At 45.6% G+C, this 22,819-nt stretch overlaps 2 non-coding genes across 2 annotated transcripts; both read left to right on the top strand.

Moving 5' to 3' along the window:
• Nucleotides 1–16,471: 16,471 nt before the first annotated feature.
• Nucleotides 16,472–16,543, top strand: trnag-ucc (transfer RNA glycine (anticodon UCC)). The gene has a single exon. It is a non-coding gene; the product is annotated as a tRNA-Gly (tRNA).
• A 3,611-nt stretch (nucleotides 16,544–20,154) lies between these two features.
• trnag-ucc (transfer RNA glycine (anticodon UCC)) lies at nucleotides 20,155–20,226 on the top strand. The gene has a single exon. It is a non-coding gene; the product is annotated as a tRNA-Gly (tRNA).
• The last annotated feature ends 2,593 nt before the right edge of the window (nucleotides 20,227–22,819 follow it).

Below are 22,819 nucleotides of genomic sequence, written 5' to 3' on the forward strand. Positions count from 1 at the left end.
TGTCCATACACATGGACAAAGAAGGAGACCAATTTGACTGGGACACACGTACCTATCCACGGACAAGCTAAAGACATGCATGGGAATCCCTGGAGGCCTGGCACCAAACCTAGAACTCCATGAACAAACATGTAGAATTATACCCCATACACCAACAACTAAGAAACAAAACCAGATATGAAACAACCCACCTCAGCAAACCGGAAGACATAAATAACAACCAGGACAGAACACCAACGCTTCACGGGAGATGGACTGATTATGTTACCTAATGCGGTGTTGAAAAGTCTGCAAACAAACTTTCCAACAAGCAAGTCAACAACCTCTGATCCAAATCGTTTTGATGAACAGCAGTGGACCCAGCACCGAAACTTGCTGAACACCACTGGTTACCGGCCTCCAGTCTAAAAACAACTCTACAATCTTCCTCTGTTTTCTATTGTCAAGCTAATTTTGTATCCAATTGTATCCCATGTGATCTAACTATACTAATTAGTCTACCATGTAGAACATTATCAAAGGTTTTACTAAAGTCTATGTCAACAACATCTAATGCTCTACCTTTATTAATCCTTTTAATTACGTCCTCAAAAACCTCAATCAAATTGATGGGACACAATTTCCCAATCACAAAACCATACTGACTATCCTTAATCTGTCTTTACCTCTCCAAATGCAATGTATTTTATAATTTTATTTTTATAAATATGATATTTTATAATCTCTTCAACAACTGGCTCGAAGGTAGAAGATAGTGTGCTGACGCATGATTGCCTTCAGATTGGGGGCCTGTGACCAGCAGTGTGCCACAAGGATCGGTGCTGGGTTCATTGCTTTGTGTCATTTATATAAATAATATGGATGTGAAGTGTTGTTAGTCAGTTTGCAGATGACCACAGAATTGGAGGTGTAGTGGACAGCGAAGAAGGTTACCTCAGATTACAACAGGATCTTGACCAGATGGGCCAATGGGCTTAGGAGTGGCAGATGGAGTTTAATTTAGATAAATGTGAGGTGCAGCATTTAGGAAAGGCAAATCAGGGCAGGACTTGTATACTTAACACTAAGGTCCTGGGGAGTGCTGCTGAACAAACAGACCTTGGAGTGAAGGTTCATAGTTCTTTGAAAGTGGAGTCGCAGGTAGATAGGATAGTGAAGGTGGTGTTTGGTCAGAGCATTGAGTAAAGGAGTTGGGAGATCATGTTGTGGCTGTACAGGACCTTGGTTAGGCCACTTTTGGGATACGGTGTGCAATTTTGCTCTTCCTGCTATAAGATGGATGTTGTGAAACTTGAAAGGGTTCTGAAAAGACTTACAAGGATTTTGCTAGGGTTAGAGAGTTTGAGCTATAGGGAAAGGCTGAATGGGTGGGGCAATTTTCATTGGAGTATCTGAGGCTGAGGGGTGACCTTATAGAGGTTTATAAAATCATGCAGGGGCATGGATAGGACAAATAGACAAGGTCTTTTCCCTGAGATGGGGGAGCTCCAGAATTAGAGGGCATAGGTTGAGGGTGAGAGGGGAGATATTTAAAAGGGACCTAAGAGGCAACTTTTCCACATAGAGGGTGGTGCATGTATGGAATATGCTGCCAGAGGAAGTGGTGGAAGCTGGTACGATTACAACATTAAAAGGCACAGGATGAGCACAGGAATAGGAGGCATCTAGATGGATCTGGGCCAAGTGCTGGCAAATAGAACTAGATTAGTTTAGGATATCTGGTCAGCATGGATGAGTTGGACCGAAGGGTCGGTTTCTGTGCTGTACATCTCTATGACTCTAACTCCATGTGGCACCGATGACAGATTCACTGGTCTATAGTTCCCTGGCTTCTCCTTAGAGCCTTTCTTTAAATAAAGGCACATTAATCGACCTGCAGTCCTCTAGTGCCCCATAGATATCTATGGTAGGGGGTCCACAATTTCTTCTCTGTCTATCCACAACGTCCTGGGATACAGTTGATCAGGTCCCAGAGATTTATCCACCTTTATGTGTTTTTAAGATCTCCAGCACCTCCTCTTCTGTAATGTGGATTGTTTTCAAAACATCAATATTTATTCTCAGTTCTCTCGCCTTCATGTTTCTCCACAGTAAAAACTGGCACAAAATTTAGTATGCCTGCCATCATCTGTGGTTCCACACAAAGATAACCTCATCCATCTTTAAGGTGCCTTATTTTTTCCTTAGCTGCTCTTAACATATGTGTTGAATCTCTGGATTATTGTTAACCTTATCTGCCATGGCTATCTCATCTCCTTTTGTCCCCTGATTTCCCTCTTAATAATGGACCTATCTATCTCTCTTGAAATACTCTTCAAAGGATTCACTTGATCCCAGTTGTCTATACCTAACATATGCCTCCTTATACTTGTTCAAACAGAGCCTCAATGAAGGCAGCATTTGGTATACATGCCGTTATTGCATAGTGCATTGAGTATAGACTTTGGGAGGTCATGTTGCAGCTGTACAGGACATTTGTTAGGCCATTATTAAAATACTGTGCGCAATTCTGGCCTCCCTGCTATGAGAAGGATGTTGTGAAATTTGTAAGGGTTTAGGAAAGTTTTACAAGGATGTTGCCAGGATTGGAAGATTTGAGCTATAAGGAGAGGTGGAATACACTGGGGCTATTTTCCCTGGAGGCTGAGGGGTGACCTTACAGAGGTTTATAAAATCATGAGGGGCATGAATAGGGTAAATACACAAGGTACTTTCCTCTGGTTGGGCGAGTCAAAAGCTTGAGGGCACAGGTTTAGTATGAGAGGGGAAAGATTTAAAAGGGGCAGTTTTTTCACGCAGAGTGTGGTGCATGTATGGAATGAGCTGCCTGAGAAATTGTTGGAGGCTAGTACAATTACAACACTTAAAAGGCCTCTGGATGGGTATATGAATAAGAAGGGTTTAGAGGGATATGGGCCAAGTGCTGGTGAATGGGACTAGATTAATTTAGGGTATCTGGTTGGCATAGACGAGTTGGACCGAAGTCTGTGCTATATGTCTCTGCGACTTTATGTCTTCATCCACTGTACTCGCATTTACCAGCTTTACTCTAACAGGAACATAATGGTGTCCAGAAAGAAAATCACTGCCAAGGTGCTGCAGGGATTAAAATCCCAAATTTGTGATGATTTTTGCATCCCCAGGATTAAGAGGCGATTGGTGAAATCTCTCATTTTCTGGAACAGTCTCAGTGGAATGGAATTTTTTTTAGTCACTTGTGGGACATGAGCATCACTAGCTGGCCAGCATTTATCACCAGTGCCCAGTGGCTCTTGAGAAGTTGGTGATGAGCTGCCTTCCTGAATTGCTGTAGTCCATGAGATATAGGTAGACCCCTCAGGGAGGGAATTCCATGATTTTGAACCAGCGACGGTGTAGGAATGGCAATATATTTCCAAGTCAGGATGGCGAGTGTCTTGGAGTGGAACTTGAGGGGTTGGGGTTCCATGTATCTGCTGCCCTTGTCCTTCTAAATGGAAATGGTCATGGATGCTTAGCTATCTACTAATCTGTCTCTTCACCTTCAGGGATCTGTGGGCAAGACCCCTGTTCCTCTGAGTTTCCTAGTGTCCTATCATTCACTGAGTACTCCCCTTGTCTTGTAACACAGGAACAGGAGATCATTCCGTTCCTCAATCCTGTTACACAGGAATAGGAAGGATACCAGTCAGTCCCCCAGCAGATAAGATCAGTGATCTCAGAATAAACCTTGGCTGATGGGAGGGAGATGGAGCAATCTGGGATCATCTTGCTGTGTGTGAAGCCTGCACCCTCACCCCGCATCGCTTATGACAACCCGTGAAAAGAATGAGTTCTGAAGTCAGACAGAATCTTTTGCTTTATTTAGGAATCGAAAGGAACTTGTTGCGATGCCTTTGCCCCATCTCACCTTCGGTCCCAAATTCCCATGCATCGACTGGTACACTCTCCGTGGTTCGCTGAGGATCAGCCCACTGTCTTTTAGCGCAGAGCGGAATCGCTGGACCTACAGAGCACAGAGAGATGGAGATGAGATCAGTTTGTTCGCTGATAGCCCCTTGCTGCCCTCCCTCTCTCTACCCCACAGGGTAGCTGTCCCTTCTCTGCCCAATCCTGAGGCAGTGATTCTTCTCCTACTGTCAAGTCTACCCTCTTCTTCTGTAATACCTCTCCCAGACAACTATCCCTATGGGATTGTGATTCCTACCTCAATCGATGAGCCTAAAAAAATTCTGATTGTTTCCTCCTCCCCCACAAACTTTCTTTCATTATTCCAGGGTTTTGTGATTGCTATTTGGACTGACAAACTCCCATTTTTATCCCAGGTTAAAACTCAGTTTAGAAGATTGCGATACTGCAGACTTGAACTGTTTCCTGAGATGTAAGGGACAAGGAGAAGTTGTTATGAAGGAATTAAAGGCAACATTCCAATTAACCATACCTGGGAGAAAAAGGAGTCAAAGCAACATAAATAACCCGTTTCCAGGGTTAGCAAAGTTAATTGTTTGACAACCAGCTGTCTTGTGACTAATAGGTAATTAATATTCCCTGCATGAGGGATGTACTGAAGTGAAGGGGTTACTGGCACAACATGCAATGTTTTGAATAGAAAGTTGGCATCAAGTGTAACAAGGAACAGAAAAGCTACTCCCAATAAGAAGGCAATCCAAAGACTTGAATACTCCAGAATCAATATTGTGGATGAACAAATCTAAAGGAGCATCAATCATGTCACATCACAAGGCAGAAAATTCTAGAAGATTTCAGATTCAGGATTCCTCAGCAGCAGAACTCTGAAGAACTCTGGCACCAGGAATGCAACACAGCATTCTGATTTTATGACGCTGGCCACAGGACCATCTGTCCTCAAATTCTAGACAGTCCTCAAATTCAATCGATCTCTTGGAACCTGATGTACCTGTCATTGCATTAGAACTGGTCTCAGTACCAGAATCTTGGCTGTTTGCTACGTTTCCCTGAGAATCATCAACCCCACATGTTCCAAAACAGCATACTTATTTGAAATGGGGATAGCCACAGAAGACTCCTGCACCAACTGTCTACCTCTCTTACCTTTCCTGGAGTTAACCAATCTATGTGACTGGATCTGCATCTTTTCCCTCTTCCTATAACTGCCATCCTTCATGTCTCCCTGCTCTTGTAAATTCCTCATTACCTCGAACTGTCTCTCCAACTGTTCCATTCAATTTGAAAGGATTCTTAATCAACGGCATATATTGCAGATATAGTCCTCAGTAACCCTTAAACTCTCCCTGAACTCCTACATCCGACAAGAAGAGCATATCATTCTACTAAAGGCCATTTTTGCTTTTAGTCTACAGACACAGAAAATAGCACTGTCTTATTCCTCTACAAAACACTGCTCCAGGTTAAATTAATACTTGTGGCGTATATTTTAAGTTTAATCAAGAGGCATATCTCAAAAAAACATAATAAAACACCAACTCGACTCACAACTGCAGATTTACTGTAAGGCCATGCTTAAAATATCCACTTACCTGTTTCTGTGCTGTCCCCTCTCCCAAACAGGTTCCTCCAAGATTAGTTGTGAATTTCACTTGTTTGTTTTCCCAGATGTATTCCAATGTCCAGTGATTCACGAATTCAAACAGCAAAGGCATTAACTGTGCAGGTTCACTGCTGTGTCAGTTTCTGCCAATTTCCCGTTTCCATTGCCAGTGGCTGTCAGCTCTTTGTCCCTGAGTTCTGCCTCTGGCCGAGTGAATGTGAAAATTCTTCAGTGAATAGTCCTCTTGTCTCAGACTTCCGAGATTCTGGGTTAGATGGGAGAGCAGAAATCTAACCACTGGTATCTGGGCTGATGTGAGAACTGTTGTACTGGAGTAGCACACTGTTGGAGGGTCAGTGCTGAGGGAGTGCCAGACTGTGTCCCTCTGTGACATCTAACTGGCTGACTGCTGTCTGAAGTCCATATTAAAGATTTCGTGACCTCCTTGGAAGAAGCACTGTGAATGCCAATCTGAATCTTTAAAACTTGTGTCCAGTTGGTGAAAACAGGCAATCAGCCCGATATCACAGTGCTGTTAGTCAGTTCTTGCTGTCTGCACGTTAGTTGCTGTGTTCCCTGAGTAACCGCAGTATCTACCTGACAGTCCATATGATGTTGGAACAGAGGTCAGCCAATTGAATGTACTCTTTTGTCCGATGGGGTCATGGCTGATTTGGCAATTATCAACTCCACTCTCCTGTCTTTCTTTATAATCTTTGATCCCTTCCAGATTAAAAATCTCATCGCAGCCTTCAATATAATTAATGACTCAGCCTCGACCGCCCTCTGTGGTCAAGAGTTCCGCAGATTCACTCCCCTCTGAGAGAAGAAATTCCTCCTCATGCTTCCCTTTTATTCTGAGACTGTGCCTCAAAACTAGAGTCGAAAAGTGTGGCGCTGGAAAAACATGGCAGGTCATGCAGCATCCGAGGAGCAGGAGAGTCGACGTTCCGGGGGTAAGCCCTTTATCAGGAATGTCAAAACTAGATGGAATATTCCATCTCACCAAAATTGCGTGGAAGAAAATGGAAGACAGTTTAACGGCTGGACTCACTACTACTCATAAAAAGGCCAAAGGACTACTTGTTTTCCAAATTGCTAGCTGTAGCGCCATGTTCGCATTCATTGACTTAGAAATAAGGTCACACAGGGCTCATAGAAGCATACAGTATAAGCAAAGGAGGAGGCTGTTTACCCCTTTTAACAATCCATGTGATCATGGCTGATCAGCCAACTAGGTTCCCTGATCCCATTTCATTCCTGTAATCCCAAGGACTTTATCTAACGCCTCAGAAGTATGGGAAGTGATTTTTGGGTCCCTTGCTGATATATTTGTATCATCGATAGCCACGAATGAAGTGCCAGTAGATTGGAGGGTGGCTAATGTGGTGTGATTATTTAAGAAAGGTAGTAAGCAAAAGCCAGGGAACTGATGTCAGTGGTGGGTAAGTTGTTGGAGGGGATTGTGAGGGATAGGATCTATGTGCATTTGGAAAGCCAAGGACTTATTAGGGATAGTCAACATGGTTATGTGCATGAGAAATGGTATCTCACCAACTTAATTGAGTTTTTGATGAAGTGACAAAGACGATTGAAGAAGGCAGGGGAGTGCAGTTGTGGTAAGTGGTGCCTCACAGGATGATTTGCTGCTGATATCTCTCATTTCCTTTGTCATTGATTTTTCTGTCTCTCTACTGCTTGATGCCAGGTTGCGTTTCAGGAAGAGCCAGAGGCACGTCACAGCCTGTGTGGAGGCAGCAAGCAGTCAGGGCGAGGTGGTCATCTCAGCTTCGACCCAAGAGTGGTACATCAAGAAGCACCTATACAGCACCCGGCACGTCACTGCAGCCGAGACTGTGGGCCGTGTGCTAGCTCAACGCTGCCTTGAGGCCGGGATCGGCTACCTCCAATTCCGGGCTATCCCTTGGGAATACCGGGCAGAGTCGGTAAGTCCCGAGAACTTTAAGAGAATGAGGGTCCTGATTAGTTTAGGAGGAAAGATGGGTGACTCACTTAAACAGGATTGTGGCTGATTGCATCCGGCCTCAACTCCACAGTCCTGCCCACTGTCTTGAAACCATTACTGACTAAAAAATTGTCTACCACCTCAAATTTATTCAGTGACTATCACACTCTGGAGAAGCAAATCCCCTTATGAGAACATAGAACATAGAAAAATACAGCGCAGTACAGGCCCTTCGGCCCTCGATGTTGCGCCGACCGAAGCCGACCTAACCTACACTACCCCAATAACCTCCATATGCTTGTTCAATGCCCGCTAAAATGACCATAAAGAGGGAGAGTCCACCACTGCTACTGGCAGGGCATTCCATGAATTCACAACCCGCTGAGTAAAAAATCTACCCCTAACATCTGTCCTATACCTACCACCCCTTAATTTAAAGCTGTGTCCCCTAGTAACAGCTGACTCCATACGCGGAAAAAGGTTCTCACTGTCAACCCTATCTAAACCCCTAATCATCTTGTACACCTCTATCAAATCTCCCCTCAACCTTTTTTTCTCCAATGAGAAAAGTCCCAAGTGCCTCAGCCTTTCCTCATATGATCTTCCTACCATGCCAGCCAACATCCTGGTAAACCTTCTCTGCACTCGTTCCAATGCCTCCACATCCTTCCTATAGTATGGCGACCAAAACTGCACACAATACTCCAGATGAGGCCACACCAGAGTCTTATACAACTGCAACATGACCTCAGGACTCCGGAACTCAATTCCTCTACCAATAAAGCCCAGTACACCATATGCCTTCATCACAGCACTATTTACCTGGGTGGCAACTTTCAAAGATCTGTGTACATGGACACCAAGATCCCTCTGCTCATCCATACTACCAAGTAGTCTACCATTAGCCCAGTAATCCATCATCTTGTTACTCCTACCAAAGTGAATGACTTCACACTTAGCTACATTGAATTCCATTTGCCACCTTACTGCCCAGCTCTGCAACTTATCTATATCGCGCTGTAACCTGCCACATCCTTCTTCGCTGTCCCCAACTCCACAGACTTTTGTGTCATCCGCAAACTTGCTCACCCAGCCTTCAAGCCCCTCCTCCAGGTCATTTATAAAAATGACAAACAGCAATGGTGCCAAAACAGATCCTTCTGGAACACCGCTAGTAACTGCGCTCCAAGATGAACTATACCATCAACTACTACCCTCTGTCTCCTTCCAGCCAGCCAATTCCTAATCCAAGCCTCTAATGCACCCTTAATGCCATATCTCCGTAGTTTTTGCATTAGCCTGCCATGGGATACTTTATCGAACGCCTTGCTAAAATCCATATACACCACATCTACTGCTTTACCCTCGTCCACTTCCTTGGTCACCTTCTCAAAGAATTCAATAAGGTTTGTGAGGCACGACCTGCCCTTCACAAAACCATGCTGACTATCCTTGATCCCATTATTCCTATCCAGATGCTCATTAAATCCTATCCCTTACAATTCTCTCTAAGACTTTGCCCACAACAGAAGTGAGACTCACTGGCCTATAGTTACTCGGGCTATCCCTGCTCCCCTTCTTGAACAAGGGGACCACATTTGCTATCCTCCAGTCTTCTGGCACTATTCCCGTAGACAACGACGACATAAAAATCAAGGCCAATGGATCCACTATCTCCTCCCTAGCTTCCCAGAGGATCCTAGGATAAATGTCATCAGGCCCCGGGGACTTATCTATTTTCATCCTTTCCAGTATTCCCCAGACCTCTTCCCTACGTACCTCAAGGCCATCCATTCTAATCACTTGTGACTCAATATTCACATCGGCAACAATGTCCTGTTCCTGAGTGAATACTGACGAAAAGTTTTGATTCAGTGTCTCACCAATCTCCTCCACCTCCACACACACAACTTCCCACTACTATCCTTGACTGGACCGATACCTACCCTTGTCATCCTTTTATTCCTGACATACGTGTAGAAAGCCTTTGGGTTTTCCCTAATCCTACCAACTAAGGACTTTTCATTACCCCTTCTCGCTGCTCTTAGCTCTGTCTTTAGATCCTTCCTGGCTACCTTATAACTCTCAATCGCCCCAACTGAACCTTCACGCCTCATCTTTATATAGGCCGCCCTCTTCCCTTTCACAAGGGATTCCAATTCCTTATTAAACCACGGCTCCCTCACAAGACCCTTTACTCCCTGCCTGACTGGTACATACTTATCAAGGACACCCATTAGCTGTTCCTTGAACAATCTCCACATATCATTTGTGTTCTTCCCTTGAAGCCTATTTTTCCAATCCACGCATCCTAAGTCATGCCTCACCGCATCATAATTTCCCTGCCCCCAGCTATAACTGTTGGCCTGCAGTGCACACTTATCCCTCTCCATCACTAGAGTAAAAGTCACCGAGTTGTGGTCACTGCCCCCGAAGTGCTCACCTACCTCCAAGTCTAACACCTGGCCTGGTTCATCACCTAGAACCAAATCCAGTATAGCCTCACCTCTTGTTGGCCTGTCTACATATTGTGTCAGGAAACCCTCCTGCACACATTGGACAAACACCGACCCATCTAACGAACTCGAGCTATAGCTTTCCCAGTCAATATCTGGGAAGTTAAAGTCCCCCATAACAACCACCCTGCTACTTTCACTCTTCTCCTGAATCATCCTGGCAATACTTTCCTCTACTTCTCTCGGACTATTAGGAGGCCTGTAGAAAACTCCGAACAGGGTGACCTCACCTTTCCTATTTCTAACCTCCGCCCACACTACCTCAGATGGCAAGTCTTCCTCCATCACCCTTTCTACTGCTGTAATATTATCCTTGACAAGCAATGCCACACCTCCCCCTCTTTTACCCCCATCTCTGACCCTACTAAAACATTTAAACCCTGGAACCTGCAACAGCCATTCCTGTCCCTGTTCTACCCACGTCTCTGTAATGGCCACAACATCGAAGTCCCAGGTACCAACCCTCGTCATGTCTGTTATTAAACGTGCCACATGTTAAGCCTAAAACGATGACCTCTCATATGAACGAGGACCGTAAGGAAGCCACTCAGCTCCTCCAGCTTACTCTGCCGTTCAATAAGGTCATGGCCGATCTGATTTTAACTTTGACTCAATGTTCAAGTGCATCCTCCCAAATCTTTCAGCCTCTTAACCTACATTGCCCCACAAGGGGAAACATCTTCTCTGCGTCTACTTTGTTAATCTCCTTTAGCATCTTACAAACTTCAATTAGATCTTGTGGGTGAATTACCACAAGCTACCTTTAATTTGGCTACTTACTCAGGAATCTCCAAGACAATCCAGTCTTAAAACAGAGGAACCTCTATTATCTGAATGAGTTGGGCGAGCACCTTTTCGTCCGGATCGCAGTGCTCTACCAGACAGTTTGTTTCAATCAATAATTTTGATGAGTCTGCTATTTGAACAAACTAATCTTTGCATTCTGCAAATTGCAGGTTAAACTGAGAAGGACTTAACCCTTAACATCACATAAATATATGAAATCCCTGCATTAAGCAAGGTCCTGAACAGCTTCTACAATCACAAGAGCATTTATCAAGTTTCTGTGAACTCAGTGTCACAGTAGGAAATCAGAAGCACTGCCTTGCGCATGTTTACTTTCTCGGCAATTTATTTCAAGAACTGCCCAGTAAAGTGACGGAAATAAAGCACACGTTTGAAAAGGACTGTGTAACTCATCCTTACGTGAAACCAAAAACTCCACTCATTGTTGCTTGAGGTGATTGTGTTTCTTTGATTTTGCCAGTGTTTTCACTTGTTCTTCAGTACAGGCAATCCAAATTCACCTACCTCTTTGATGTAATATTTTTATTAGACCTTGAGACCTTGTTCGGATAATCCAAAATACGGATAATTGAGGTTAGTCTGTACTTAATCTTTATTGCACGTGGCAGCCAAAATAAGGACCTCCGGTCAGCGAGTTAGGCCTCACAACCCAGCTTGGGTATTACCTGATTCTTGGTGGAATTTAGCTACGATTACGACCTACAATGTCTGTGGAAGCGACCTTCACTAAACAGCTGCCCATGACTAGCCCTTGCTGTGAAGTTAAACATCTCACAACACCAGGTTATAGTCCAACAGATTTAATTGGAAGCTCTAGATTTCAGACAACCTCCTGATGAAGGAGCAGCGCTCAGAAAACTAGTGCTTCCAATTAAACCTGTTGGTCTATAACCTGGTGTTGTGTGATTTTTAACTTTCTCTACCCCAGTCCAACACTGGCATCTCCAAATCATGCCCTCCTGTGAAAACGCCTTACTGCTGACTGACACCTCCCCCTCTTCTACAAAGTAAAAGAGAAACCTGCAAATCTATCAACGGGATCGAACTTCAAATTAATACATATTCCTCGAGAGGGTTCTGCTTCCCGAACTGTTACCCGGAATTCCCTCCTCTCCACAATTACTGCAGCGTGGCCTCAGTCTAATGGTTCCTCTGTTTTTGCCGTTTTTGTTTTCTAAGAAAACTCTTGAGAAGTTTTAGAAACTGAAAGAACTGCAGAATTATGTGGGGCATGGATAGGATAAATAGACAAAGTCTTTTCCCTGGGGTCGGGGAGTCCAGAACTAGAGGGCATAGGTTTAGTGTGAGAGGCGAAAGATATAAAAGCGACCAAAGGGTCAACGCTTTCATCCAGAGGGTGGTACGTGTGTGGAATGAGCTGCCAGAGGAAGTGGCGGAGGCTGGTACAATTGCAACATTTTCCAGGCATTTGGATGGGTATATGAATAGGAAGGGTTTGGAAGGATATGGGCCGGGTGCTGGCAGGTGGGACTAGATTGGGTTGGGATATCTGGTCGGCATGGGCAGGTTGGACCGAAGGGTCTGTTTCCGAGCTGTACATCTCTATCTCGATGACTATGTCTACGCTGTAAATCAGAAACCAAACCCGAAGTCGGTGGTAAAGCTGTATGAAGAGAAATCAGAGTTCACGTTTCGGTCCGGTGAACCTTTCTGAGAACTTGACAAGTTTTAATTGTGTGATCGTTCCAGGGTTGCCCTGGGATTTTCGTGCTATTTCTGTTATTGATTGATTTCAGATGATGAGAAATCCGAAATGCTGCTTTGTGTGTATTAAAAAGTGAGGCGGGGCATCAGGAGACCGATCCACTCAGTAAAACTCGGTCTTTGATGACTTCTCAATTCTAATATTTCACTGCAAAATTTCCAACAAAACAACAACGAAATTTCGAGTCAAGAACTATTATGGCACATCAGCTGATTTCTAGAGCGCTTCTGGCTGTAGCGATGGTGGTATAGTGGTGAGCATAGCTGCCTTCCAAGCAGTTGACCCCGGTTCGATTCCCGACCATCGCCAGCAGTGCGTTTTAACACCACTCCACAACCAAAAGAGCCGATCGATTCAGTGGGAATGAAACACCTCCGTCTGCACATCACATTGAGTCTGCCAGACCTCTGGCGTGCAGACACAACTTTGAAGTTGAGGATGTCCCCAGGAGGATGAAAGAGTCAAGTCGATCACGGTTCAAAGAAAGTAGAGTCATGGCAGAATTCCTTGGTTTTCCATCTTATTTCGAAAGAAATGTTTCCGGATTTCACTCATTTCAACATTACTCTCATTTTGTTTTTTGTGAACTACAGCCTAATATCAAGTGAAATGTGGGTGGACAGTTCACAAATATCCAAACAACGTTATTTCTCATATCGAATCGGTAATGTTATTGTTTTAGGTGCAGGTCAGAAATAGGAGGAGTGGACACCAGCTGCTTTTATATTTCCAGTATGAGAAAATGATTCGATAAAACTCTGAGAGATGATAGAAATGACCACAGAGTGAGTGAAAGTTTAATCCAGGATAAAGTTAAAAATCACACAACACCAGATTACAGTCCAACAGCTTTATTTGGAAGCACTAGTTTTAGGAGTGCTCCGAAAGCTACTTGGACGATAACCTGGTATTGTGTGATTTTGAACTTTGTCCTCCCCAGTCCACCACAGGCTCCTCCACGTCATCATCCGAGATAGTCATCATGGATTTGTTAAGGGAAGGTCGTGACTGATGAAGGTGACTGATTTTCTTTGAAGGATGAAGAATGGATGGAGTGTTTCCGATGTAGATCAACCTGATGATAAGAAGGACCATAAGACGCAGTATTTATAGCAAAAGGATTACAGTTTAATGCAGCTGAAATGATATATTAAACACATTTCGGTTAAGCCTTTCATCTTTTATAATGGGTTTACTAGTTTCCGTTCTTTAATATAAGAACCTCAGAACCTTTTCAAAGTTACGTTGTCGAGATAACTTCAGGTTGTCTAACAAGAGATGCCATCTCAGCTCAGACAATGCATTAAAGGTGTGAGGTTAAAGTCTGTCTGTGTCCCAATCTTGAGTCAGACTGGTTCTAGCCTCCCAGTCGGAGAGCACTTCAGCGCTCTGTGTCTTTCGGTCTCGGACCCCTGGGAGACAATCCTCCAAGGCAGACTATGGGACAGCCAACAATGCAAAGTGGCCAAGCAGAGGCTGATAGTCAAGTTCGGTACCCACGCGGATGACTTTAACTGGGCACTTTGGTCCATGTCACACGACACGTGACAACACTACACTGCATACTATTTCACGGACACTCACAAGTACACGCACACACACAAAAGCACACGCCTACCGACCCACACACACATGCATACCCTCTCTCAAACACAAGCTCTCTCTCATAAACTCACTCAAACACTTCCTCATTCACAGCCACTCACGCAATTTCTCACAAACTGATACCCCAGTACACTCACACACATGCACCTACACACACTCTCACAGACCCGCATATCCCTACATGCACACACACACAGACACACACACACAGCCAGACACACCCACACATGCAACCACACACACACACGCATGCACCCACACACGCAGACACACACCCACACATGCACCCACACACACACACATGCAGCCACACACACACGCATGCACCCACACACGCAGACACACACACACACACACACACACAGTTCCCCCCCCACACACACACTGTTTCCGGTTTCTCCCGACTCTCAGCTGGAGACTATCATTGCCTGCAGACCCGACCTTCATCCCCCCACGACACCATGAAGGGTAACACTTGTTCATGCCCTTACACAGCCGTCTGTGCCCTCCCTTGACCCCGTCCTTTCCATCTTGCCCACCGCCCCTCCATGACGCTCTACCTCCTTCCTGCGCAGGGTTTCTCTGACAATGTCAATTTCACGTCCTTTGTCAATTTCACTTCCTATGTCAATTTCACCACACTACGTTTTCTTTTTCCCCTCACGAACCGGGATCACCCTACGCTGTGCTTGCTGACCCCACCCGCTACGTTTGCCTTGCCAGATAGCGCTTTGTGTTTCGTTGGACCCGCAGGAGTAGCTGCGGACGTTCTGCTTAAACCTGAGCGGATAACACTGTTCTGCTCGGAGACAGGGAGGTCTGCAGATGCTGGAGCCCGAAACATCGATTTCCCTGCTGTGCCTTTCCAGCAACAAACTCTCGACACTGTTCTGCCACGACCCTGTCTCGATTCCACACAATCCCATTCATCATTAAGGCGCCACGGCATCCCAAGGACTTGGGACCCATGGGAACTAAATGATGACAGCGTCCTCAGCACTCTGCACCCCCTGACCTTGGAAAGCCCATCTTGGTTCAGGTTACCTATCTAGGGCAGGGAGGGTTTTGCGTGCACTGCCTTCCCACATCAGTGGACGCGACCTTCACTCAACAGCTGCCCATGACTACCCCTTGCTGTGAAGTTAAACATCACACAATACCAGGTTATAGTCCAACAGATTTAATTGGAAGCTCTAGATTTCGGACAACCACCTGATGAAGGAGCAGCGCTCAGAAAGCTAGTGCTTCCAATTAAACCTGTTGGTCTATAACCTGGTGTTGTGTGATTTTTAACTTTCTATACCCCAGTCCAACACTGGCATCTCCAAATCATGCCCTCCTGTGAAAACCCCTTACTGCTGACTGACACCTCCCCCTCTGCGACAAAGTAAAAGAGAAACCTGCAAATCTATCAACGGGATCGAACTTCAAATTAATACATATTCCTCGAGAGGGTTCTGCTTCCCGAACTGTTACCCGGAATTCCCTCCTCTGCACAATTACTGCAGCGTGGCCTCAGTCTAATGGTTCCTCTGTTTTTGCCGTTTTTGTTTTCTAAGAAAACTCTTGAGAAGTTTTAGAAACTGAAAGAACTGCAGAATTATGTGGGGCATGGATAGGATAAATAGACAAAGTCTTTTCCCTGGGGTCGGGGAGTCCAGAACTAGAGGGCATAGGTTTAGTGTGAGAGGCGAAAGATATAAAAGCGACCAAAGCATCAACGCTTTCATCCAGAGGGTGGTACGTGTGTGGAATGAGCTGCCAGAGGAAGTGGCGGAGGCTGGTACAATTGCAACATTTTCGAGGCATTTGGATGGGTATATGAATAGGAAGGGTTTGGAAGGATATGGGCCGGGTGCTGGCAGGTGGGACTAGATTGGGTTGGGATATCTGGTCGGCATGGGCAGGTTGGACCGAAGGGTCTGTTTCCGAGCTGCACATCTCTATCTCGATGACTATGTCTACGCTGTAAATCAGAAACCAAACCCGAAGTCGGTGGTAAAGCTGTATGAAGAGAAATCAGAGTTCACGTTTCGGTCCGGTGAACCTTTCTGAGAACTTGACAAGTTTTAATTGTGTGATCGTTCCAGGGTTGCCCTGGGATTTTCGTGCTATTTCTGTTATTGATTGATTTCAGATGATGAGAAATCCGAAATGCTGCTTTGTGTGTATTAAAAAGTGAGGCGGGGCATCAGGAGACCGATCCACTCAGTAAAACTCGGTCTTTGATGACTTCTCAATTCTAATATTTCACTGCAAAATTTCCAACAAAACAACAACGAAATTTCGAGTCAAGAACTATTATGGCACATCAGCTGATTTCTAGAGCGCTTCAGCCTGTGGCGATGGTGGTATAGTGGTGAGCATAGCTGCCTTCCAAGCAGTTGACCCGGGTTCGATTCCCGGCCATCGCAAGCAGTGCATTTTAACACCACTCCACAACCAAAAGAGCCGATCGATTCAGTGGGAATGAAACACCTCCGTCTGCACATCACATTGAGTCTGCCAGACCTCTGGAGTGCAGACACAACTTTGAAGTTGAGGATGTCCCCAGGAGGATTAAGGAGTCAAGTCGAACACGGTTCAAAGAAACACGAGTCATGGCAGAATTCCTTAGTTTTCCATCTTATTTCGAAAGAAATGTTTCCGGATTTCACTCATTTCAACATTACTCTCATTTTGTTTTTTGTGAACTACAGCCTAATATCAAGTGAAATGTGGGTGGACAGTTCACAAATATCCAAACAACGTTATTTCTCATATCGAATCGGTAATGTTATTGTTTTAGGTGCAGGTCAGAAATAGGAGGAGTGGACACCAGCTGCTTTTATATTTCCAGTATGAGAAAATGATTCGATAAAACTCTGAGAGATGATAGAAGTGACCACACAGTGAGTGAAAGTTTAATCCAGGATAAAGTTAAAAATCACACAACACCAGATTACAGTCCAACAGCTTTACTTGGAAGCACTAGTTTTAGGAGTGCTCCGAAAGCTACTTGGACGATAACCTGGTATTGTGTGATTTTGAACTTTGTCCTCCCCAGTCCACCACAGGCTCCTCCACGTCATCATCCGAGATCGTCATCATGGATTTGTTAAGGGAAGGTAGTGTCTGATGAAGGTGACTGATTTTCTTTGAAGGATAAAGAATGGATGGAGTGTATCCGATGTAGATCAACCTGATGATAAGAAGGACCATAAGACGCAGTATTTATAGCAAAAGGATTACAGTTTAATGCAGCTGAAATGATATATTAAACACATTTAGGTTAAGCCTTTCATCTTTTATAATGGGTTTACTAGTTTCCGTTCTTTAATATAAGAACCTCAGAACCTTTTCAAAGTTACGTTGTCGAGATAACTTCAGGTTGTCTAACAAGAGATGCCATCTCAGCTCAGACAATGCATTAAAGGTGTGAGGTTAAAGTCTGTCTGTGTCCCAATCTTGAGTCAGACTGGTTCTAGCCTCCCAGTCGGAGAGCACTTCAGCGCTCTGTGCCTTTCGGTCTCGGACCCCTGGGTGACAATCCTCCAAGGCAGACTATGGGACAGCCAACAATGCAAAGTGGCCAAGCAGAGGCTGATAGTCAAGTTCGGTACCCATGGGGATGACTTTAACTGGGCACTTTGGTTCATGTCACACGACACGTGACAACACTGCACTGTATACTATTTCACGGACACTACACAAGTACACGCACACACACAAAAGCACACTCCTACCGACCCACACACACATGCATACCCTCTCTCAAACACAAGCTCTCTCTCATAAACTCACTCAAACACTTCCACATTCACAGCCACTCACGCACATTCTCACAAATTGATACCCCAGTACACTCACACACATGCACCTACACACACTCTCACACACCCGCATATCCCTACATGCATACACACACACACAGACACACACACACACAGCCACACACACCCACACATGCACCCACACACACACACATGCAGCCACACACACACGCATGCACCCACACACGCAGACACACACCCACACACATATACACACACACACACACACAGTCCCTCCCGCCCCCCCCACACACACTGATTCCGGGTTCTCACGACTCTCAGCTGGAGACTATCATTGCCTGCAGACCCGATCTTCATCCCCCCACGACACCATGAAGGGTAACACTTGCTCATGCCCTTACACAGCCGTCTGTGCCCTCCCTTGACCCCGTCCTTTCCATCTTGCCCACCGCCCCTCCATGACGCTCTACCTCCTTCCTGCGCAGGTTTGCTCTGACAATGTCAATTTCACGTCCTTTGTCAATTTCACTTCCTATGTCAATTTCACCGCACTACGTTTTCTTTTTCCCCTCACGAACCGGGATCACCCTACGCTGTGCTTGCTGACCCCACCCCCTACGTTTGCCTTCCCGGATAGCGCTTTGTGTTTCGTTGGAACCGCAGGAGTAGCTGCGGACGTTCTGCTTAAACCTGAGCGGATAACACTGTTCTGCTCGGAGACAGGGAGGTCTGTAGATGCTGGAGCCCGAAAAATCGATTTCCCTGCTGTGCGTTTCCAGCAACACACTCTCGACACTGTTCTGCCACGACCCTGTCTCGGTTGCACACAATCCCATTCATCATTAAGGCGCCACGGCATCCCAAGGACTTGGGACCCATGGGAACTAAATGATGACAGCGGCCTCAGCACTCTGCACCCCCTGACCTTGGAAAGCCCATCTTGGTTCAGGTTACCTATCTAGGGCAGGGAGGGTTTTGCGTGCACTGCCTTCCCACATCAGTGGAAGCGACCTTCACGAAACAGCTGCCCATGACTACCCCTTGCTGTGAAGTTAAACATCACACGACACCAGGTTATAGTCCAACAGATTTAATTGGAAGCTCTAGATTTCGGACAACCACCTGATGAAGGAGCAGCGCTCCGAAAGCTAGTGCTTCCAATTAAACCTGTTGGTCTATAACCTGGTGTTGTGTGATTTTTAACTTTCTATACCCCAGTCCAACACTGGCATCTCCAAATCATGCCCTCCTGTGAAAACCCCTTACTGCTGACTGACACCTCCCCCTCTTCTACAAAGTAAAAGAGAAACCTGCAAATCTATCAACGGGATCGAACTTCAAATTAATACATATTCCTCGAGAGGGTTCTGCTTCCCGAACTGTTACCCGGAATTCCCTCCTCTCCACAATTACTGCAGCGTGGCCTCAGTCTAATGGTTCCTCTGTTTTTGCCGTTTTTGTTTTCTAAGAAAACTCTTGAGAAGTTTTAGAAACTGAAAGAACTGCAGAATTATGTGGGGCATGGATAGGATAAATAGACAAAGTCTTTTCCCTGGGGTCGGGGAGTCCAGAACTAGAGGGCATAGGTTTAGTGTGAGAGGCGAAAGATATAAAAGCGACCAAAGGGTCAACGCTTTCATCCAGAGGGTGGTACGTGTGTGGAATGAGCTGCCAGAGGAAGTGGCGGAGGCTGGTACAATTGCAACATTTTCCAGGCATTTGGATGGGTATATGAATAGGAAGGGTTTGGAAGGATATGGGCCGGGTGCTGGCAGGTGGGACTAGATTGGGTTGGGATATCTGGTCGGCATGGGCAGGTTGGACCGAAGGGTCTGTTTCCGAGCTGCACATCTCTATCTCGATGACTATGTCTACGCTGTAAATCAGAAACCAAACCCGAAGTCGGTGGTAAAGCTGTATGAAGAGAAATCAGAGTTCACGTTTCGGTCCGGTGAACCTTTCTGAGAACTTGACAAGTTTTAATTGTGTGATCGTTCCAGGGTTGCCCTGGGATTTTCGTGCTATTTCTGTTATTGATTGATTTCAGATGATGAGAAATCGGAAATGCTGCTTTGTGTGTATTAAAAAGTGAGGCGGGGCATCAGGAGACCGATCCACTCAGTAAAACTCGGTCTTTGATGACTTCTCAATTCTAATATTTCACTGCAAAATTTCCAACAAAACAACAACGAAATTTCGAGTCAAGAACTATTATGGCACATCAGCTGATTTCTAGAGCGCTTCAGCCTGTAGCGGTGGTGGTATAGTGGTGAGCATAGCTGCCTTCCAAGCAGTTGACCCGGGTTCGATTCCCGGCCATCGCAAGCAGTGCATTTTAACACCACTCCACAACCAAAAGAGCCGATCGATTCAGTGGGAATGAAACAGCTCCGTCTGCACATCACATTGAGTCTGCCAGACCTCTGGAGTGCAGACACAACTTTGAAGTTGAGGATGTCCCCAGGAGGATTAAGGAGTCAAGTCGAACACGGTTCAAAGAAACACGAGTCATGGCAGAATTCCTTGGTTTTCCATCTTATTTCGAAAGAAATGTTTCCGGATTTCACTCATTTCAACATTACTCTCATTTTGTTTTTTGTGAACTACAGCCTAATATCAAGTGAAATGTGGGTGGACAGTTCACAAATATCCAAACAACGTTATTTCTCATATCGAATCGGTGATGTTATTGTTTTAGGTGCAGGTCAGAAATAGGAGGAGTGGACACCAGCTGCTTTTATATTTCCAGTATGAGAAAATGATTCGATAAAACTCTGAGAGATGATAGAAGTGACCACACAGTGAGTGAAAGTTTAATCCAGGATAAAGTTAAAAATCACACAACACCAGATTACAGTCCAACAGCTTTACTTGGAAGCACTAGTTTTAGGAGTGCTCCGAAAGCTACTTGGACGATAACCTGGTATTGTGTGATTTTGAACTTTGTCCTCCCCAGTCCACCACAGGCTCCTCCACGTCATCATCCGATATAGTCATCATGGATTTGTTAAGGGAAGGTAGTGTCTGATGAAGGTGACTGATTTTCTTTGAAGGATAAAGAATGGATGGAGTGTATCCGATGTAGATCAACCTGATGATAAGAAGGACCATAAGACGCAGTATTTATAGCAAAAGGATTACAGTTTAATGCAGCTGAAATGATATATTAAACACATTTAGGTTAAGCCTTTCATCTTTTATAATGGGTTTACTAGTTTCCGTTCTTTAATATAAGAACCTAAGAACCTTTTCAAAGTTACGTTGTCGAGATAACTTCAGGTTGTCTAACAAGAGATGCCATCTCAGCTCAGACAATGCATTAAAGGTGTGAGGTTAAAGTCTGTCTGTGTCCCAATCTTGAGTCAGACTGGTTCTAGCCTCCCAGTCGGAGAGCACTTCAGCGCTCTGTGCCTTTCGGTCTCGGACCCCTGGGTGACAATCCTCCAAGGCAGACTATGGGACAGCCAACAATGCAAAGTGGCCAAGCAGAGGCTGATAGTCAAGTTCGGTACCCATGGGGATGACTTTAACTGGGCACTTTGGTTCATGTCACACGACACGTGACAACACTGCACTGTATACTATTACACGGACACTACACAAGTACACGCACACACACAAAAGCACACTCCTACCGACCCACACACACATGCATACCCTCTCTCAAACACAAGCTCTCTCTCATAAACTCACTCAAACACTTCCACATTCACAGCCACTCACGCACATTCTCACAAATTGATACCCCAGTACACTCACACACATGCACCTACACACACTCTCACACACCCGCATATCCCTACATGCATACACACACACACAGACACACACACACACAGCCACACACACCCACACATGCACCCACACACACACACATGCAGCCACACACACACGCATGCACCCACACACGCAGACACACACACACACACACACATATACACACACACACACACACACACACAGTCCCCCCCGCCCCCCCCACACACACTGATTCCGGGTTCTCACGACTCTCAGCTGGAGACTATCATTGCCTGCAGACCCGACCTTCATCCCCCCACGACACCATGAAGGGTAACACTTGCTCATGCCCTTACACAGCCGTCTGTGCCCTCCCTTGACCCCGTCCTTTCCATCTTGCCCACCGCCCCTCCATGACGCTCTACCTCCTTCCTGCGCAGGTTTGCTCTGACAATGTCAATTTCACGTCCTTTGTCAATTTCACTTCCTATGTCAATTTCACCGCACTACGTTTTCTTTTTCCCCTCACGAACCGGGATCACCCTACGCTGTGCTTGCTGACCCCACCCCCTACGTTTGCCTTCCCGGATAGCGCTTTGTGTTTCGTTGGAACCGCAGGAGTAGCTGCGGACGTTCTGCTTAAACCTGAGCGGATAACACTGTTCTGCTCGGAGAAAGGGAGGTCTGTAGATGCTGGAGCCCGAAACATCGATTTCCCTGCTGTGCGTTTCCAGCAACACACTCTCGACACTGTTCTGCCACGACCCTGTCTCGGTTGCACACAATCCCATTCATCATTAAGGCGCCACGGCATCCCAAGGACTTGGGACCCATGGGAACTAAATGATGACAGCGGCCTCAGCACTCTGCACCCCCTGACCTTGGAAAGCCCATCTTGGTTCAGGTTACCTATCTAGGGCAGGGAGGGTTTTGCGTGCACTGCCTTCCCACATCAGTGGAAGCGACCTTCACTAAACAGCTGCCCATGACTACCCCTTGCTGTGAAGTTAAACATCACACAACACCAGGTTATAGTCCAACAGATTTAATTGGAAGCTCTAGATTGCGGACAACCACCTGATGAAGGAGCAGCGCTCCGAAAGCTAGTGCTTCCAATTAAACCTGTTGGTCTATAACCTGGTGTTGTGTGATTTTTAACTTGCTATACCCCAGTCCAAC

Source organism: Chiloscyllium punctatum, chromosome 15 (genome assembly GCF_047496795.1).
Source record: "Chiloscyllium punctatum isolate Juve2018m chromosome 15, sChiPun1.3, whole genome shotgun sequence".
Classification (NCBI taxonomy): domain Eukaryota; kingdom Metazoa; phylum Chordata; class Chondrichthyes; order Orectolobiformes; family Hemiscylliidae; genus Chiloscyllium; species Chiloscyllium punctatum.